Source organism: Notolepis coatsorum, assembly GCF_963971535.1.
Source record: "Notolepis coatsorum genome assembly, chromosome: 6".
Classification (NCBI taxonomy): domain Eukaryota; kingdom Metazoa; phylum Chordata; class Actinopteri; order Aulopiformes; family Paralepididae; genus Notolepis; species Notolepis coatsorum.
The window spans coordinates 97,123,439-97,145,132 of NC_140170.1; positions in this window are offsets into that span (position 1 = coordinate 97,123,439).

Sequence of the window (21,694 nt, forward strand, 5' to 3'; positions counted from 1 at the left end):
CCTGATGGACCGCAGCCTCCTGCCAGAGGGGAGTGTCTCAAACAGGGTGTGACCAGGGTGGTAGGGGTCGGCCACAATCTTACCTGCACGCTTCAGGGTTCTGGAGGCGTACAGGTCCTGGAGAGATGGCAGATTGCAGCCGATCACCTTCTCAGCAGAGTGGATGACACGCTACAGCCTACCTTTGTCCTTGGCTGTGGCTGCAGCGTACCATACTGTGATGGAGGAGGTGAGGATGGACTCAATGATGGCTGTGTAAAAGTGCACCATCATCGTCTTTGGCAGGTTGAATTTCTTCAGCTGCCGCAGGAAGTACATCCTCTGCTGTGCTTTCTTGATGAGGGAGCTGATGGTTCCCAAGAAGCGGAAGGACTCCACAGTGTCCACTGGGGAGTCACACAGGGTGATGGGGTTGAGTGGGGCTGGGGTCCTTCTGTAATCCACAACCATCTCCAGTGTCTTGAGAGCATTGAGCTCCAGATTGTTCTGGCTGCACCAGGTCACCAGATGGTCAATCTCCCACCTGTAGGCGGACTCATCCCCACCAGTGATGAGTCCAATGACAGTGGTGTCGTCCGCGAACGTCTGGAGCTTGACGGACTGGTGACTGGAGGTGCAGCTGTTTGTGTACAAGGAGAAGAGAAGTGGGGAAAGAACACAGCCTTGGGGGGAACCTGTGCGGATTGCCTGGGAGTCTGAGGTGTGTTTTCCCAGTCTCACGTGCTGCTTCCTGTCAGACAGGAAGTCTGTGATCCACCTGCAGGTGGAGTCTGGCATGCTCAGCTGGGAGAGCTTGTCCTGTAGCAGGGCCGGGATGACTGTATTGGACGCAGAGCTGAAATCCACAAATAGGATCCTGGCGTAGGTTCCTGCAGAGTACAGGTGCTGGAGAACAAAGTGGAGTGCCATGTTGACAGCGTCGTCTACAGACCTGTTGGCTCTGTAGGCTAACTGCAGGGGGTTAGTCCTTTCTACTGTCAGTCCGGCTAGTAAGCCAAAAAGGAATAGTTAAGCTCCTATGATCCTATCCAAGATGAGGCTCACTGAAATCTACTTTGTGTGCACTGTGGAGTAAATGGGGGGCTTGACCCCATTGACTTTGCATTGTAGAATGGCATAGATTGTGCTGAGAAAGGACTCTAACAATCGAGTACATAATTGATAAGTAGAAAATGGGCCTAGGGTTCCTGAAGTTTTTACATTGGCAAAGCAGAAAAATAAATATCTGTGTCACTTGAGGAGTATAAAGTATTTATTCATCAGGATTAGCAAAGCACTCTGCTGTCATCCACTCATCTTGGCAGCTTTTTGATGGCTTAGAACAAGCAATTACATAACTTATTCACTTTTCTCTCACCTTGCTCGAGAACCCGTGAACTTTGGAAATTACTCAATCAACTAGGCTGCAGTAAAAAACTTAAAACCAGAAAACATAAACATAAAGACAAGCTGCTGGATGTGGCCAATTACTTAAACATTTTCTTTCACAAACATAGCCACAACACTGATAAATACCCTCCCACTCAGGGCATTTTGGGGTAGAACACATCCTAGCCTACTACAATAACCTAGGGGTCTGCAAAGACGATTTCAAACTAGAAATGGTAACAACAGCTGAGGTACACAAAAAACTGAGCGCCCTCCAACCTAACAAGGCCACTGGCCATGACAACATCCCCTCCAAATTCCTCAGAGACTCAGCAGCCGCCATCACCCCAGTCATCACACACATAATAAACCTCTCCATAAAACAGGGACACGTACCCAAAGACTTCAAAATTGCGAGAGTAACCCCCCTGCACATAAAGGGCAGCAAATTGGACCCAGGCAACTACCGCCCTGTTTCTATTCTTACCTCCATCTCGAAAGTCATGGAAAAAATAGTATACGAACAGGTCGAAAAGTACCTCGCGGAAAGAAAAAAATCTACGAATTCCAATCTGGCTTCAGAACATCCCACTCCACTGACACATGCCTTCTCTACTTGAACGACCACATCAAACAAGAGGTGGACGTGGGCAAATACTGCGGCATGGTCATGCTGGACCTACAAAAGGCCTTCGACACTCAATCACTCCATTCTGATTGACAAGCTAAAAGCAATTGGTTTTAAACTTTTGATAGTCTATCAGTGAGCTGGATGCAATCCTACCTGGAGGGGAGAGAACAGATGGTGGAGGTAAACGGTGGCTCGCTGATAACAAACTATCATTACACCTGGGTAAAACAGAGTCCATTCTCTTCGGTTCAAAAAACAAACTCAGCAAGACCGACGGCTTCTCAGTTACAGTGGGTGACAATATTGTCACAAGGAAAGATGAAATTACATACCTGGGTTCCATCCTAGAGGCAAATCTTTCCTGTGACAAAATGGCATCCAATGTAATCAGAAACGTCAACCAACAAACTAGTTTCTTGTACCGGATCTCCTTTCTGGTAAACAAGAATACCCTGAAGACTCTGGCAGGAGCACTCATTCAAGGGTACTACGACTATGCTTGCACCTCATGGTACCAAAGCACCTCAAAGGCGCTAAAAACTAAATTACAAACATCACAAAACAAACTGGTCAGACTACTGCTTGACCTTACTCCTAGAACCCACCTCACCCCTGCCCACTTTTACAACCTAGGATGGCTTAGAGTAGACGACAGAGTACAGCAACTTGCAATGGGCCTGGTCTACAAGATACACTACACACCACTAAGGTACCCATGTACATGTCAAAATACTTCCCAAAAGTCAGTGAATACCACGACCACAACACCAGAGGGAGCTCCACAAATCATGTTAAACCCAGATTCGGCTTAAACAAGGGACTAAACACATTTAGCAATTATGCCACATCAATGTGGAACACCCTACCCACAGCTGTAAATGAATGTGAATCACTACCCACATTCAAAACCACTCTAAAAGAGCACCTACAGGAGACTGCAATTTGAAACTGGCCCATGTAAATGTCAAAACTCAACCCCCTCCAATGTACAGTTCCCCACCCCGCCTACCCAACCCCCCCACCCACCCAACCACCTCATAAACAGGACTGTATATTTGTAGATCTGGTATGTCATAAATGTCTAGATGTAGCAGTACTGTCTATCTGTATGTCATGTATGTCATTATGTTATGATGAATTGAAAATGGGGGACCCTGATGTAAACAAACAAGACAAATGTCTGTATCTGGTCTGCATCCCCTTAACAATTGTGTGTATTGAGCTGTACTGTATTGTAGGCCTACCCATTCTGCAATCTGTTAATAAAAATTTCAATCAATCAATCAATCAATCAATCAATCAATGGAGCTCTTATTTTGAAGGAGACCAAGAGAGACGCCATCAGATTCTGTCATTGTTGCGGTATAGCCACCTCTACTGTAGGTGGCAGCAGAGCTATTCAATATATTGTGTTCGTGTGTACGTATTGGATGGTCTTAATGTTTTGATATAGAACTCAATCGTCTCATCATCAATGTTTACTGTATGTGGTAATCACAAGTTACCTCAGTCACTTCTAATGATTGATTGATATTGTGCAATGAGACAAATTCCCAAAGAACAATATATTTAAGAATTTCTTAACTTAATATTTAAGTTAGGAAGTATAATTCTGGGCTAATCACAGTCGAGGATCTCTTATCTCAGTTCTGTGTAAACATATTCTTGTCATCAGCTGGTTTTACGGAGTGGGTAGGGCTTTGGTCTCCTCCGGGCTTGTCTGGTGTCTGTAACTGTGTGGAATGTGCTTGGGTGTGTTTGGGGGCTGGAGGTCAGGCGCTTTGATGTATTTCCTCTCCATTGGTCTTTGATGTTTAAAGGATCCTGTCTGTTTGAAAAAGGACAAAGCTGTAGGTTTAGCTTCACAGATTTATGGACTTAATAAACAGGGCACTGTAAGATTCACGACATTGACAACAACCTACGTTCTTGTCTCAGGAAAGGTGACAACACTTAAGGCCCAAGTGTTTTGTTTGGTCATAACAAGTGCTTCCTGTGTGGTTCATCTAGTTAATCAGAAGCCTGAAATTGACCATATTCAATATCCACCATTTTGCTCTTATGTCATGGTCAGGATGGGATTCCTTTCCACCCTGTTCCCACTGGTGAACAGGGTGGAAAGGACTCCCATCCTGAGCACGGCATAAACACAAAATGGCCGCCATGTGATTGTGAATATGGTCAGTGGCAAGCCTTGAATATACTGTAGTGTAACTGAGGGGTACAATTCCCTGACTGTATTGTTAGATATGATATTTAATACCACTACCTCATGTACTTTAACTTCTGGCCACCCAGTACAAGATATAAGTATGATGAACACTTTCCCACCTGATGAAACGAACCAACACAAATGTACCAAATCGAAAGTTGAATACAGCAAAGGGTGTATACAACGATCACTTAATTACATTTATGATTTGAAATATGGAATATGCACTTTTATGGCAAATGAGTATTCGTAGGTAAATCAACATTGAATGTCCAATCTCTGGTTGCGCAGGGAGTAAGTATACAACCTGGAATATTTAGGAAACGATAGCGATGGTACTTAAATGATTATAGCTGGATACACTAAGGGGGGGGGGGTCCCGCTGGTTGTAAGACAGTAGGAGGGGGGGGTTAGAGAAGCCGCTGGCGGTATCCCATCTGGCCGACGGTGTCTTGGGAGAATCCAAAGTCTTGGACACGGTGCCCACAGAACCTCGGGCCGCAGACGAATACAGCTGGACCCTCTGTGGAACGGTATCTGCTGGTCCACAACGGAGAGACGTGGTGCGACCTCACGTGTAGAGCGCCGCCTCACCTGGAGTCCTCTCCGGGGGGTAATTCCAACACTCGGCAGTGTTGGCCTTTATCCATGGAATAATCAAAGCACACAAAGCATAATCCAAGCCGTGGAAGGCTCGCCGTCGTCTGGGTAGAGTAATCCAATATACAGGTCCAGTCGCTCTTGGCCCGGAGCTCCTCGGATGCAATCACCACTAGGGGTCTGACCAGCCTGGTTAAGCGTCCAGATAACGTCAGGAACGATGGGGGTACTGATAACTGTAGAACTCTAACCGAACGATGCACCATACATAAATAGACTATTATTAGCTTAATAGAATACGTCCAACTCGACGGTATGGTGCCAAACTATGACCATTCAACTATTAATCTACACGATATCTCAATGCCTATTCTGGGCCAAGTAGGCCTTACTACACCGCACGTGCGTCGTGGGGAGGCTTTTGCGTCTGTCACTCTGTTGGAGGGTAAAGAACTGGACTAAAAGAAAGTTCTACTTTACGAGCGCCATATATATATGCGCTATGAACAAATAGTACCATTCGTATTTCGCCCGGCATATTACTGCGCGGAACCGGGGGTTGCCTCGACATGTTAGGCGGCACGATTGAACTTGGACCTAGGGGTATGGCAACCTGGCGCCAGGTTCTCGTCCAATGGTAGAATGAAACTATTATGGGCTGTTTAGTAGAAACGGGGATATTCAATGCATATTGTACAAGGAATATACAGGGGATATCAAACGATATACAAATACAATTAAATATATATATATAAATAAATATACATATTCGGTTTAATCTGATCCTTCACAACAGCCGCCCCCTAATTAGTCCCACCTAATTAGCTAAGCAGAGACAGATTAACCGCACTGTCCACCACTCAAGGTCCGCTGTAAGGGTCAGTCAACTCACAAAGTCATAGGGTCATGGTCATCATCGATAGTATCTGGGAGTCGGGGCAGTTCTATGAGCCTCGCCACGGGACGTGTGTAGGTGCGCCCTTGGACGAGTACTTCAGCTGCTCGGACCTTGCCATCGGCACCGGTGATCACTTTGCTTACGCGGCCAGCCGGCCACATAGCTCTGGGGAGTGACTGGTCAATAATCATGACGACTGTTCCTTCTGTCAAATTGTCTCTCTCTTTTACCCACTTCTGGCGGGTCTGTAGAGACGGTAGGTAGTGAAGTAGGAAGCTGCTCCAAAACTTGTCAGCTAGTACTTGGCTGTACCTCCACATTCTTCGGCCGTTCGCTTCTTCGGGCCTGTACATTGTCTGGGGTAGCGCGGGGTCCAGCCGCCCCATTAGGAGTGTGTTGGGGGTGACTGGGTCGACATCTGCTACATCACTGGAGACGTAACCGAGGGGCTTTGAGTTCAATACTCCCTCGATCTCCGTGAGGACTGTCATTAGGACTTCCTCTGCCACAGTCTGGGCTCCGAGTACGGCATACAGGGCTGTCTTTATAGAACGTACTTCTCGTTCCCAGGTTCCACCGAAGTGGGGTGCGTTCGGGGGATTAAACTGGAAGTCAATCTGGGCTGGAGCGAGGTGGGTCTTAAGTTCTGGGCCCATAGCTTGGAAGCTCTCTCTCAGCTCTCTTTCTCCGCCTTTGAAGTTGGTCCCGTGATCAGACAACAATGTAGACGGTTTTCCTTTCCGTGATGTGAATCTCCGGAAGGCCATAAGGAATGAGTCTGTGCTCATGGTCGGAAGGAGCTCGATATGTATCGCTCTGGTGGTCATGCATTTGAATACAATACCCCACCGCTTCTCGGTGCCTCTTCCTCTCTTTATATACAACGGGCCAAAACAGTCCATGCCTGTGGAGTGGAATGGCTTGTCGCCGATTCGGAGGCGACAGGGGGGTAGGTCAGCCATCCGTGGTATGCTGGGCTGCGCGCGCCACTTACGGCAGTCTAGACAGGTTCGCTGGAAGCGCCGTACTGCTTCTCTCCCTTGCAATATCCAATAACGACGTCTGATCTCCGCGAAGACTCTCTCTGCTCCTGCGTGGTGTACATCCTCGTCGTATTTCTTTATGATCAGCTCTGTGACCTTGTGTCGGCTGTTCAAGACGATCGGGTGCTTAATGTCATCTGGTAGATCGGGGGCTCTCCGCAGGCGACCACCCACTCTGATGAGATTATGTGCGTCACTCTCTGGTGCCAGGTGAATCAGTCTGCTGTCTGATGGGACGGGGTTTCCTCCCTGTAGACAGTCTAGCTCATCGGGGAACGAGTCTCTCTGGGCTCGTTGTAGTAGAAGAAGTTCTGCTTCTTCGTAGTCAGCTGCTGACATGTCAGTGGTGGACTGAATCTCTGGGTGGTGCCGCAGGAATGTTCTTTGTTGCGCACTCTCTAGGGTAATGCAGTCATCTATGTTGGGGTCTGTGGAGGCGACAGTGCTCAGTCCACAGAACATAGGCTTCTTGTTCTCAGCCTCCTCGTTACTTGCTTCCCTCGGGGTGGGCGTAGGCCAATCTCCTTCCGGGAGCTGGAGGAATGCTGGTCCGTCACTGTAGATGTTGCGACGGGTTAGGTCATCCAGGGACATTCCCCGGGTGATGACGTCAGCTGGGTTGTGTTTGGTATCCACATACCTCCAGCTTGCTTCTTCTGTTAATTCTTGAATCTCGGTGACTCTGACTCCCACGAAGACTTTGTATCTGCATGAATCAGACTTAATCCATGTGAGTACTGTCGTGGAATCTGACCACAAGATTGTTCTATGCACCGGAATGGTGAGTTCATGTTGGATTAACGTGGCTAGATGCGCTCCTGCGAGGGCTGCGCAGAGCTCTAGACGTGGGATAGATTGTTGCTTACGTGGGGCTATTCTTGAGCGGGCCAGTATGAAAGCAGTGTGTATCTCTCCTCCCATCTCTTGGGCACGCAAATAGGCAACCGATCCGTAGGCTACTTCGGAGGCGTCGCTGAAGACGTGTAGCTCAATCTCGCATGTCTCTGGCCTCACTGTGGATGGGAAGTAGCTGCGGCGTATATTGACACCTGGGAGTGAGCGGAGTTCCGTCTCCCACTCTCTCCATGTTGAGGCAAGGTGTGCGGGTATTGGGTCGTCCCAGCCCTGGTCCTTGTCCCATAGTGCTCGTACAATCATCTTTGCCCTGGTGGTGTAAGGTAGAATACATCCCAACGGGTCATATTGTCTGGCGAGTGTTCTGTACACACTCCGTCTGGTGGTCGGTATCGCCGCCGACCTTCCTTGCTCTGGAGCCAAGGGTTTGTGTCTATAGTGGAGCGAGTCTGTTTTGAAGCGCCAGACTAATCCTAGTGTCATTTCTTGGGCTTCTCCTGGGATTGTCGCCATCCAGGTCTCGCTGCTGGCAGCCTTGTCTGCGGAGGAGAGGCTGCGCAATACGTGCGGGTCACTGCTGGCCCACTGCCTGAGATCAAAGCCTCCTTTGATTAGGGAGGCGCGTAACTTGATTAGGAGAGCCTCGGCTTCTTCTTGAGTCGAGACGCTGTGTAGACAGTTGTCCACGTAGAAACTGTTCTTCACACTGTGTTGGACCTCTTCATCTGCTGCTGGGTCCTCTGTGACGTGTTTCTGTAGTGCAAAGGTAGCACAGCACGGGCTGCATGTGGTTCCGAAGGGGAGTACTTCCCACTGGTAGATGGATGGGTTCTCATCTCCGATCTTCTCTCTCCATAGGAACCGTAGCAGAGGCTTGTCCTCCTCTACTAGTCTCACCTGCAAGAACATCCCTTTGATATCCCCGCTTATAGCCACCTTGTCCTGGCGGAAGCGCAGTAGCACGCCTAGTAGGGAGGGGCCGAGTGTGGGGCCGGGCAAGAGCTCTTTATTCAGATTTTGGGATCCGATCTGGTAGCTGCAGTTAAACACAATGCGATCCTTGCCATTGTGATGGACCTTGTGATGCGGCACGTACCATGATTCGGTCGTCTGATCGGCCTCTTTAATGTCAATCTTTGTTACGTGTCCCGCTGTGATTAGCTTCTCAATCTCAGCTCGGTACACACTCTCTTGAACGGGGTCTTTTGCTAGGCGCCGCTCTGTGTTCAGTAGATAGCGCTCCGTGGCGTCTTTCTTTGCGTGAAAGGTGGGCATTCCCTCTCGCCTCAGGAGTGGAGTTGCGTATCTCATCACTCCGCCGACTGTGACTCTCTTTGTCCCCTGCTCGAGTAGGTTGATGGCGTAAATGTCTTCTTTAGAGCGAATGTCTTTCTTTTCGTTCTTAAAGGGCATTGTCTCTAGGGTCCATAGCCTCTCGACATGCTGCAGGAGAGTGGTGTCTTCTTCTGTCGTTCTGGAGTGGAAGCAGCTAGTGGCTGCTGTTCGGTTGAGAGATTTAGCGAGGGGGCCTTGCAATGTCCATCCTAGGCGGGTCTCGACTGCTGCAGGACAGCCTCGGGGGCCTGTATGGACCCGGTCAATCGGGACTATGAGTTCTGCATGGTCGGAGCCTATCAACAGGGTCGGGGTAGCGCCGTCTATGAGCGGGATAGGTAATTGGCGCAGGTGCACATATTTATCCATCAACTTGGTGACAGGGTAGGTGTACTGCGATAGTCCTATTTCTTGGCTGGTGAAAGCATTTGTGATCTTGTACCGTCGCTCTGGCTGCCCGTTGGCTGCGATAGTGAAGGAGACATTCTCGCCCTTTATCGTCTTTAAATCTCTTCTTATTGTCCGAATCGTCATTTCGTTCTTGCTCCCCCGCAGTCCCAGCTGAGTCGCAGCGGAGGCGAGCAGAAGGGTCTTCTCTGACCCGTCATCAAGGACGGCGTAAGTGTCCATGACTTTATCCTGGTAGCTCAATGTCACACGGACTACCTTTAAGAGCACTTGAGCTCCGTTGCTGCTGGCGGGGTCAATGTACATGACACTTGCCTTGGTGCCGCTCCGTGGTGCAGGTATAGGCCGTCTTCCGTTACTATCGTGTAGTATATCTAGATGGGCTCCATCGCACCGGCTGCACCTTTTCTTTAGGCGGCATTCGGCTGCCATGTGGGGCCGCGCACATCGATAACAGCGCCGGTTGGACTTTATCCATTGGCTCACTTCTTCTGCATTCATCTTTGTAATTGAGTCACATTGTGACAGCCAGTGTTCTTTCTCACAGTAGGGACACGCTATCTTCCACTTCTCCTTTCTCGAGGGGGTGCTGTGACTCTTACTGCTCGGTACTGACTCTGATTGGTGCATGACAGTCACCGATCTTCTTCCATCACTTATTCTCCTGGGTCCCTCTCTGGAGCTTGGCGTGCTCCGCCCGAATGTGTCCAGTCGTAAGCTGCTGACCTCTCTCGCCAGGAAGTCGGCCAGATCAAGGAGGGATGGCTCGGGGCCGTCGGGATCTCGGTAGTCCCTCTGCCGCCGAAAGCGCTCCTGTCTTGCGGGTGGCAGCTTCTCCAAAATCCTCTCAACGTTAGAGTTGGCGTACAGCTCATGCATGCCCTTCTCCCGTTGAGCTCCCAGCATCCCCACCAGGGACTGCACTTTGATTGACTAGTCGTCTAGTGAGCGATTGTCTGTGGCTGGGGGTAGGCGGTCAATATGCCTTATCTCCTGGATTACGTAATCCCATATACGTCCATATCTTTGATCCAGCGCTGCAAGGGCCGCTGTGTATGGGGTCGAGGAGGTAGCATAGGCTAGCGCTATATTGTGCGCTCGCGGTACTTTCAGGTGCTTCAATAATATTGCATACTTGTGGCGTTCATCAGCGACATCCACCATCATTGTCTCTAAGCACATCCGGAGCTCTGTGTACTGTGCTCGACTCTCATAGGCGAAGTCTGGGAATGACGGCGTGGCGTTGTATGACGCCGTGGATGGCTGATACATCGGCGAGCGTTGGGGGAGAGACCTCCTGGGCGAGTCCCCTCTTGCGCCTCGCTGTGGGCTGGTACTGGCAGGGTACCATGGCCCGCTGGTCCAGGTACTGTTCCTCGGGGCTGGTCGTGCGTCGTGCTCACCCGTGAATAGAGTCGGGGGTCTGTAGCGCAGCGCCGCGGGGGTATAGCCTGGACTGTATGGGACCTCCTGGTCCGGTGGAGTACTGTGCTGTCGTCGGGCTTGGTTCTCCTCTTCTCCCTCTTCTTCTTCTATCAAATCTTCCAGATCCTGTAATCGTTTATTTAGCTTCTCCGCAGTGTAGGCCGCTCCTTCCTTGTAGCTGGGTCTCACTTGGACCGGTATGGGAAGGGGATCTGCGGGGGGTCTAGACTCGGTCTGTTGGTCAAGTTCAGGGTCGCTTGCTCGTTGCGGTGACGCTGCTCTTGACTGTTGTCTCGACGAGTTCCTTGAGCCCCTGGCGGAGGGAGAGGGAGTTGTCCTTTTGATCAGCTGCTCTATTAGTTGCGCTTGTAGTCTGTCGCGCTCTGCGTCTCTTTGGGCACCGGCAGCGGCGCGCTGGGTGTCTGCCCGGTCTCTTGCCATATTCTCTTCCATCTGGAAGCGTCTCATCTCCAGACATGTGCGCTGTTCTTCGCTCCGTTGCTGCGCTTGGAGGTGTTCGCGCTCGCCAAGCATCTGTGCTTGGAGCCGATCGCGCTCGGCGGAGGCTGTCAGGCTGACGAGGAACGCCTGTTGTAGTGTCCTCTCCGCTTCGTTGGGGGAAGGCGGTAGTGGAGGTGAGCCGCTCCTGCGTGAGCCGCTCCTGGGGGTACTCGTTGGGGAGTCCTGGAGCTCTAGTTCCTCGGCGCTCTCCTCCTCTTCCTCCGTGCAGAGTTCTCTCTCTGTAGGGTTGTCTTCCTCCCGGGGCTTGTCGGGGACTACTTCTTTAGTAGTGGCGGGGGGTAAAGGCATGTCAATTCCCTCCTGGTCCCCACCGTGGGCTTGGTCAGTTACATTAGGACCTACTAGGGCCTCTGTGGTCGGGGAAACCTGGTCGTTAAGGTCAGACATCATTTTACTTTCTACTTTTACCACGTTTACCGTTTGTCGAAGGCTAGGTAGTTGACTGACAGTGTAAGCCTCTAAGTACTGAGGTGTCTGTCGTCTGCGCCGCGGGCGTTCTAGGTTAGGAGGATCGTTTCGTGGAGTGTTCATCATAGGCCATTTCGATATTAATAACACTATATTAATATTACACTAGTTACCCTCCGGCTCGAAGGACCAATTGTAACTGAGGGGTACAATTCCCTGACTGTATTGTTAGATATGATATTTAATACCACTACCTCATGTACTTTAACTTCTGGCCACCCAGTACAAGATATAAGTATGATGAACACTTTCCCACCTGATGAAACGAACCAACACAAATGTACCAAATCGAAAGTTTAATACAGCAAAGGGTGTATACAACGATCACTTAATTACATTTATGATTTGAAATATGGAATATGCACTTTTATGGCAAATGAGTATTCGTAGGTAAATCAACATTGAATGTCCAATCTCTGGTTGCGCAGGGAGTAAGTATACAACCTGGAATATTTAGGAAACGATAGCGATGGTACTTAAATGATTATAGCTGGATACACTAAGGGGGGGGGGGGGTCCCGCTGGTTGTAAGACAGTAGGAGGGGGGGGGTTAGAGAAGCCGCTGGCGGTATCCCATCTGGCCGACGGTGTCTTGGGAGAATCCAAAGTCTTGGACACGGTGCCCACAGAACCTCGGGCCGCAGACGAATACAGCTGGACCCTCTGTGGAACGGTATCTGCCGGTCCACAACGGAGAGACGTGGTGCGACCTCACGTGTAGAGCGCCGCCTCACCTGGAGTCCTCTCCGGGGGGTAATTCCAACACTCGGCAGTGTTGGCCTTTATCCATGGAATAATCAAAGCACACAAAGCATAATCCAAGCCGTGGAAGGCTCGCCGTCGTCTGGGTAGAGTAATCCAATATACAGGTCCAGTCACTCTTGGCCCGGAGCTCCTCGGATGCAATCACCACTAGGGGTCTGACCAGCCTGGTTAAGCGTCCAGATAACGTCAGGAACGATGGGGGTACTGATAACTGTAGAACTCTAACCGAACGATGCACCATACATAAATAGACTATTATTAGCTTAATAGAATACGTCCAACTCGACGGTATGGTGCCAAACTATGACCATTCAACTATTAATCTACACGATATCTCAATGCCTATTCTGGGCCAAGTAGGCCTTACTACACCGCACGTGCGTCGTGGGGAGGCTTTTGCGTCTGTCACTCTGTTGGAGGGTAAAGAACTGGACTAAAAGAAAGTTCTACTTTACGAGCGCCATATATATATGCGCTATGAACAAATAGTACCATTCGTATTTCGCCCGGCATATTACTGCGCGGAACCGGGGGTTGCCTCGACATGTTAGGCGGCACGATTGAACTTGGACCTAGGGGTATGGCAACCTGGCGCCAGGTTCTCGTCCAATGGTAGAATGAAACTATTATGGGCTGTTTAGTAGAAACGGGGATATTCAATGCATATTGTACAAGGAATATACAGGGGATATCAAACGATATACAAATACAATTAAATATATATATATAAATAAATATACATATTCGGTTTAATCTGATCCTTCACAACATGTAGCCTTGCTGCCTTTTTCATTTGAGTGTAAATACCTATAACGTTTTTATTTATCTATTTATTTTTCTTTTTATCTATTATTTACACTCTTATACACTCTTGTAGTGTGTGAACTAGCTTACATCAATGGGCTAAGAATTTTGATACATGGGGTACATACAAGGCGCGACAGTGGCTCAGGAGGTAGAGCAGTCGTCTGGCAATCTGGAGGTTCCCGGTTCGATTCCCGCTCCTCCCGGGCAGCGTATCGATGTGTCCTTGAGCAAGACACTTAACCCCTAATTGCTCCCGATGAGCAGGTTGGCACCTTGCATGGTTGCCTCCGCCGTCGGTGTGTGAATGTGTGAGTGAATGGGTAAAATGTGAGTAACAAATTGTAAAGCGCTTTGGATAAAAGCGCTATATAAAAAAGCAGCCATTTACCATTTACATTTAAGTCGGGTGCTCTCTTAATTACCACTCAATGGTCCAGGAGAAAAACACCCAAAGAACACCCCTGTTTTGGAGTACCCTGTCTATGGCAGGTTAGTACCCTACTGTATTATGTAGATGCACTGTGGCAGTATATGGTTAGTACCCTACTGTATTATGTAGATCAGGCGTGGGCAACTTTGTATATGGTGAGGGCCACTAAATTTCCACAATCAATCTGGGGGGCCGCATTGTTTATCGGCAGTCCCGCCAGTAGTACCCCATCACTCAAATAGCCCATAATAGTCACAGATGTGATAAATAAGTAGGGATGTCCGATATTATCGGCCGACCGATATTATCGGCCGATATCGGCAGTAAAATGTGATATCGGAAAATATCGGTATCGGTTTAAAAAAAATAAAAAAAATAACAATATTTGTTATATATATATCCAGTGAAATGATTAGTTACCTGAAATTATTCAGTTTTTTGGACGGGGAAACCCTGCATATATCGGTATCGGTTGATATCGGTTGATATCGGTATCGGAAATTAAGAGTTGGACAATATCGGAATATCGGTATCGGTAAAAAAGCCAATATCGAGCATCCCTATAAATAAGGCATATAAACTATTATAATTTGTTGTAACTTTGTTTTTATTCCATTTAAAACGCATTTAGTAATGCTTAATTTCAACTTTATGAATTTATAAATACAGCCGAATTTCAAAGTATTGCTGTGTAACCCGAATATATACAAAAGTGACAAATTATAATTAAGGCTTCTATTAAAATAAATGTATGAACTTAAAGCCCACTGCTCAACAAACACAAAGCAGCATTCCTGCTGCATTTCACTACAACAGTAAATCAAAAGTGCAATAATAAATTATTTTGTTAAATGTATAAACTTTTATCCTGCTACTAAACAAAACATTCCTGAGTGCCTCCCATTGACCCTTTATCAAACTGGCATGATATTCACCCTCCCCCACAGTGGGTCAATAATGGTTCTGTCTTTAATGAGACACTTGTGGTCTCTCCTGTTGGCGCACAATAGAAGGAATGTCAACTTCAATGTTTGTGCATGCAATCTGCATCAGATGAAATAACATTTCATTTTTGTGTGTGCGTGTGCACATCTGTGCGCGTACTTCTGCTCAGAAAAGTGCTGGGACGGCGTGGTACCACGTGGCATGACCACTGCACCCCTGATTATTAGTGACCCACAATAGATGGAAATTATGTTAGCGAACTTACCTGATGTATAATGCAGTGCAGCATTGGACACTCAACGCCACTCTGCCTTAGAAGCCTGGCGAATCCTGTGTGTTTTCCTTTCATTCGGTAACAACAGCGGACAGTTTATCAAACCCCCCATATTGCTGCATGGCACTTTCAACAGTGTTGAATATGTCCACACTAGGGCTGACCCCTATTAGTCGAATAGTCGACTAATCGATCGAAAGGAGCCATAGTCGACTGCCAACCTCTTAGTCGAATGCAAAAAGAAAAAGAAAAAAAAAATATTATATATATATATTTTTTTTTATAAATATTGACATGTGGCCGCATGGAGTGTCAGTGAGGGCCGCATGCGGCCCGCGGGCCGCCAGTTGCCCCTCCCTGATGTAGATGCACTGTGGCAGTAGTATATGGTTAGTACCCTACTGTATTATGTACTGTAGATCAGGGGCAGATTTAGGATTATAGGAGATCCGGGGCTTAGCCCAGATTGGTGCCCGCGTTTTTTTTTCTTTTTTTTTCTTCTTTTTTTTTTTTTGCAGGCAAGGGGTGGCAGATATTTTTTGAATTTAATTAACCTGTACGTGCAATTTCCTGCAATATAGAGCCTTCAATCTTGACCAATAAAGCTGCTCTTTTCACTATAAAACTCAGTTAACCATAACGTAGTTATGGTTAGATTTATATATTGGGGGGGGATATATCGAATGCTCTTATGGCCAGGCGTCTATGATTCACTGATACAAAGTAAAATAGTGCAGTGCAATAAAATAGTTAGTAAAATAGAATAAAATAATGCAATAGTGCATTGCAATAAAATAGTTATCATCGTATTTTTTCGGGAGGCTGGTAAGGAGTGCATTACAGTAGTCGAGTTGGCTTGAGATAAAGACATGGATCTGGTTTTCAGCGTCCTTTTGATTTATAAATGGCCGTACTTTAGCTATGTTTCTAAGGTGGAAGAATTAAGTTTTTGTCAACTTGTTGATTGTGATTTAAAGCTTAGGTCTGAGTCTACCTGAGTCTACTTTTTTTTTTTTTTTTGCCATAGTTTGTCTCTCCTGCCCATGTAAAGCGTCTTTGAGCACCTGGAAAAGCGCTATATAAAATAGATGTATTATTATTATTATTATTACCATGACACCAAGACTTAACTCACTCAAATACAGTTAGCAGCTGGATAGACCACAGATGGAAATTAGCTTCTGCTAAATCTGGTGCAAACATATTTTCATGTAACAATGATGAATTGTCAAAAAAAAAAAAAAAAAAAAAAAAAAAATTTTTTTTTTTAAATAGATTCGGGGCTTTTCAGAAAACATTCGGGGCTTGAGCCCAAGTAGCCACCCCCTAGCCCCGCCCCTGCTGTAGATGCACTGAGGCATGCAGCATGGTTAGTACCCTACTGTAGTAGATGCACTGGCAGTATATGGTTTCATACAGTGCTAGTTGCAGATGTAGGTATAATTAATTGGTAATAATACTGATAGATGGGTATAATAAAGAAGGAGGTGAGCATATTCCATAAACGTGTATACCCAATCCACTAAATTACTGTTTTGAGGCTAATTTACTGCCAGAGTAAAGAATAAACTCCATTACACACAAATAAACGTTTAACTAAATTAGAATTTTCATAACTTTCTGAGAATAGGATATAGTTAATTTATATATATGACAAAACATCTTCAATTTACAAGTGAATATTTGCTATAGTATAGGATGCAAAAGGAAAAAATATATTAACTATTTATTCCTTTTGTTTTCAATGATCTGTGTGTGATAAAGATCTCTATTGTATGGGGTGCATTCAGGCTCTCTTCCTACACAATTGGTAAAGTTATCAGACGTTCAACTAATTTATGCAAGGTAATAATAGCATGCTGGTGCTTGTGGCTGGAAAACCCAGGACCAATGAAATTCCAGGTAAATAACTCAACCAGTTTTAGGAACCCCAGTAGGTTGACATTAACTCATTGGCTGCCACGCTGTTTCCGGGATACGGCTATGCGCTGCCACGCATTAAACGAATGGAGTCCGTCACCTTGTTTGCAGGGCTATAACTATATTCTATATTATAGCTATGCATGCAATACTATGGGCCATTTGACATCGAGTATCTATCGTTCAATATGTGAAAAACAAATAATTTGTCCATCCATACATTCCCATTTTATATCTACTAACCTGAACCTAGGGCTTCACCCAATCGCATTGAATAGTTTTCGGGACCCACGATTCATTATAAATGGTAAATGGCTGCTTTTTTATATAGCGCTTTTATCCAAAGCGCTTTACAATTTGTTACTCACATTTGACCCATTCATTCACACACTCACTCACACATTCACACACCGAACGCGGAGGCAACCTGCTCATCAGGAGCAATTAGGGGTTAAGTGTCTTGCTCAAGGACACATCGACACGCTGCCCGGGAATAGCAGGAATCAAACCGGGAACCTCCGGATTGCCAGACGACTGCTCTACCTCCTGATCCACTGTCGCCCCTCATTATGATGTGGTGGGTTATGTCGTGGGCCAAATGGACATACGATCTACCAGATGGTAATCAAATAATTGGAATATTCTTTTTGGAATCCCACTGGCCACAGGTAAGAGCAATTTAACGTACATTTCAGCTTGATTGTGCCTTGTTTTCATAGCCATCGCCCTGATCAGCGTATGTTGTTGTACTAACGAATGCCGTTATTGACAATCAATTAATCAGAAACGACCCCCCCCCCCCTTCATGCATTCATGATGGAACATAATGCCGATCATATGCATTTGAATTTTTTATTGTAGCGTGTGTAGGGACGAAATGCCAATGGATTAAGTATAATACACATCGCAGGCTATTACTAGCCTCCCAGGAATTACCCTAAACCGCTCTAAAACCATACTTATATTCACCACGGTATAAAACGAGAATGTATGGATGGAAAAATTATTTCTTTTTCACATCTTGAACGATAGATACTTGATGTCAAATGGGCCAGGGGTTCCCAAACTTTTCAGGCCGCGACCCAAAAATAACGGGGTCAGAGAGCCGCGACCCCCACTATTATAGGAGGTAAAATAATAAAATAAAAATAATAATTTTATTTTTTTTTATTTTTTTTTAATAAATGGAAATGTATGGTTGAAACATGCACACGTTCAAACGCACACACACTAATAAGCATTGGAGCCTTTTAACCAGGGCCGGACTGGGAAAAATCATTCAGGCCAGGAAATATAGTGCAAAATATAGCCCCAGTCAGGCCACTTTTTAAGCAGGGGGTCTGGGGGTCCCCCACCAGGACATTTCTTGTTACAAAGACTTCATTTCCTGCATTCTGGTGCAGGCCATTCTGAAGAAGGTGTGTTCACACCGAAACGTCATGATTACAGGCTGCCAATAAATTTGGAAAAACCTGCAGTGCGTGCCTGGACATTGTTTCCCTATTTTTATTGATTTGTACCCTTTAAATGCCAGTGTTTGTGATGGCATCACAAATTATTGTTAAAAAACAGGCTAGCATATGTATGATTAGCAACAACACTGATTTTGATGGATTTTCAGTTTTTTTGTAATGTCAGATTGAAAATAATACAATCTTTTATTCAACTTCAGCCCTGATCATAACACCACATATACATTTTATAATTCTAACCCTTTAAATGCCAGTGTGTGTGATGGCATATATTTGCAATATATCAAATGCAAAGTAGATTTTTCTGGGGGGGATTATTACAGGCTAGCATGTGTCAATGATTATCAACAACAGTTTTTTGTAAGGGTCCCGCCTCCACCAATCACATGCAGCTGCTTTTGTGTGTGTGTGTGAGAGCAAGAGAGAGAAAGAGAGAGAGAGAGAGAGAGAGAGAGAGAGAGAGAGAGAGAGAGAGAGAGAGAGAGAGATATAGTTCTCCAACTTGTGTGAGTTGCAGTGATCTCCTGGTTGTTCCCCACCTAGGTTATCTAACTATTGCGCTGCTGCAACTAGAAACACTGTCCTGTTAAATTTTTTTTACATTTATTTATTTTTTAAATCATCTGGCGACCCCGACTTTGGGAACCCCTGAAATGGGCCATAGTATTGCATCCATAGCTATAATATAGAATATAGTTATAGATGGGCGGCTGATTGGCGCAGTGGGCAAGGCGCTCGCCTCTAACGCAGGAGACGCTTGGTTCGAGCCCAGCTCTCAGCGTTGCTACCGGCTGGCCGGTCATTCATACTAACACAATTGGCAACAAGTGTTAGAGGGTGGGAAAGCCGGTGGGTGGGGATTTGACGTTGTGGACAGCGACTCCTACAGGTCGGTTTGGTGACGCCGGTGCGACGGAAGCAGGAAGTGATGGGGGCAGCGTGAGCCTCCCACGCGTTACTCCTTGCCACTGAGAGTTCGAGCTGCTGCGGCGAAAAGATGCGACAGGCTGCCTCCTCGTGTACCGGAGGGGACACGTGATGCAAGGCTTCTGTCCTCACTACAACCGACCTGTGGGAGGCATAGTCTAGCAACGTTCAAGACAGGGGAGGGAAGAATTGGATACACGAAATTGGGATGGGAGAAAAATAGAAAATTGGGAGAAAAAGTGGATAAAAAAAAAGAATATAGTTATAGCCCTGCAAACAAGGTGACTGACTCCATTGGTTTAATGCGTGGCAGCGCATAGCCATATCCCGGAAACAGCGTGGCAGAGAATGAGTTAATGTACTTGTTGTTGTTGTTGTTGTTGTTGTTGTTGTTGGGCAAGCATAAAACTTTGAGTGTGATCTTTCCTAGAACAAAGTGACAACTTAAAAAGCCCAATCATCAATCAACTTTCTTACCCAATCATGAATCAAAATAGGTCTGTTTTACGCCAATGTTTACAATCATTACCAACATAAACAAATGATAGCCCCAACATACAGCAAATGTGGTTGAAAACATATTCATCTATTCTTCAATCAATATCTGAAATGAGAAAAAAAAGAAAAACAAACCTACTGTCTTTTACTATCATGCACTTTGTCACTAAATAATCTTCCTTGCCTATATTACTATGCTAATATATCTTTACTACTATGCACTCAAGACTGTAGCACCCTAGTTTCAACACTGTTTGACAAATATTGTTAGGCCCACTCAGCTGAAATAGTTGTACCCTTCCTGCTGACCTGCAGAACTCGTAAGTCACTTTGGATAAAAGCGTCAGCTAAATGACTAAATGTATAACTGGATAATGAAAATACGTCTATTTTGTTGTTGTTGTTGTTGTGGTTGAGCTACCCCTTTGTTTATGTGGTTTTTATGATCAAGTGTCATTAAACTAATTATAATTCATTCACTTGTTTTTAAGAGTTGTTTCTGCTGTGATCTTCCTTGGTGGTAAACTTGAAAGCGGACCAAGTTACAAGGACGGCCCACTGCTAGCTACGGTAGTCACATGCATAATGAAGGTGACAGGCCGTGTTTCCAGTTTCCCTCCCATTGTTTTTGCTTCCTGAGGAGTGCCAGTGATGTAATGTTCCAGAGGTCAGAGGTTAAAGGGAAGCGGAGGATAGAGGAAACTTTTCCTTGTTCCTGTCCGTCTCGGTCACAGACCCTCCGTTTTCCCCCAAAACACACAAAAAGAAATGGTGAGCAAGAGAGAGAGATAGAGATAATCTGATGACATGAGCAGGTGAGTCAGCAGAGCTTTGGCGAACAAACAGAACAGCCATTGACACAGGAAAACATCTCATTTCCTCCAGCAGCCGCACAGTCGCCACCCCTCCACCCCAGCACATGCTCTGACGTCCTACAAATCAGTTCATCCAAGTTACATTCTCTTGCCCTAAGGCTTGCATGGACTAGGTACTTTCATAGACTTTGAAAGTATGTTGTTCTTAATTGATTGAAAGACTTACACAGTTAAATTGAGATAAGATAAGATAATTCCTTTCTTGATCCCCTTGGGGAAATTCAGGCGTCATAGCCGCATGGGGAGAGGGGGGGCTACAGGTACGGGCTTGTGTAGAAAATACATAAATATATGCAATAGAACTATAGTAAAGATAAAAAATAAGCAGTGTAAACAATATAATTAACTCTGAATATAAGAATATGAGCATGTAAGCAGTGTAATCAAAGGTGCAGATGAGGGTCTGTATGAGTCATATTGTACATTACAATAAATATGGGCAATAAACACTTATAATCTGAATATATAATATGAGTAAGTAAAGTATACATAAGGTACCCTAACTGCCATGATATACATTATACATTCATCCAGTTATTTGGATGCGTATAGCATCACACAGACACACACACACACTCACTCATTCACTCACACACGCAAAATTAAAGAACATTTGCCTATATTACCATAGAACTTGAATGGGTGTCTTTTTTTTATCTACTTTTTCTCCTCCTATTTTTCTGTATTTTTCTCCCATCCCAATTGAGTTGTTATGCCAATTCCCCCCTCCCCTTCCTGGTCATTGCGCGCATCTGCCCCCCACTTGCCGGTCTAGGGAGCCCTGAAGTCTGTCACATGCTTCCTCCGATACATGCAGAGTCAGCCAGCAGCCTCTTTTCACCTGACAGCGAGGACTCTTACTGGGGAAGTGTAACGCGTTGGAGGATCACACTACCTCCCCCAGTTTCCTCCCTCGCTGTGCAGGCGCCCTGACGGACCTGTAGGAGTCGCTGTTTACAACGACCAGGACCCACCCCACCGGCTTTCCACTCGCTGACACTGCCAATTGTGTCAGT